This window comes from Scatophagus argus, chromosome 11 (assembly GCF_020382885.2).
Source record: "Scatophagus argus isolate fScaArg1 chromosome 11, fScaArg1.pri, whole genome shotgun sequence".
Lineage (NCBI taxonomy): Eukaryota > Metazoa > Chordata > Actinopteri > Scatophagidae > Scatophagus > Scatophagus argus.
In genome coordinates this window covers 2,894,182-2,894,886 of record NC_058503.1, presented here as the reverse complement: position 1 = coordinate 2,894,886, position 705 = coordinate 2,894,182, and positions in this window count along the sequence as shown.

Here is a 705-nt window from a genome sequence, read left to right as displayed (position 1 = left end):
AGGGGGGCACCAGGAGGAGGCTGGAGAGGGGGCCGCAAAGGACAGTCACCCTTTTCTCTTGCTTTTGTATTGCTTATACATTAAATTGCTATATATATATTTAAATATTGCTGTGGATAATCACTCTGGAAATGGTGCATATTTCTTTTAGTATTAGAGGCATGAAAAGTGAGAAGAAACACTTTGAGTTCAGTATTTTTTAATTATTACTAACAGATAGTAAACAGATACATTATATCAACAAAAGTAATAGGACTGACCATTACACCAACAGTGACACTGCATTCTGAATACACAGACAGCCATAACAGCTTCCACTCTTCTGGGAAGGCTTTCCTCGAGATTTTTGAGTGTTTCTATGGGAATTTTTTGCCATAGAGTAGAGCATTTGTGAGGTCAGACACTGATGTTAGACGAAAAGGCCTGTCTCACAATCTCCGTTCCAGTTCATCTTCTAATCTTTCTGGGTGTTCTCTCCTTTTTTCCTCTGTGTGTTTCTATTCCTGTTCACCCAGTGCGTGTGTGTCTTTGGACCGTATCCAGGGTTTTAAAAAATACCAAGGTCCAAAAATTGATCTCCATCACATGAAATATGAACAGGCTAAAATAATCACAAAACATCGTCAAATGCATGTTGACAATGTTTAATAAATTCTGAACACAATTACATTTTCAGTACAAACATCTTTGAAATGTACCCTTACC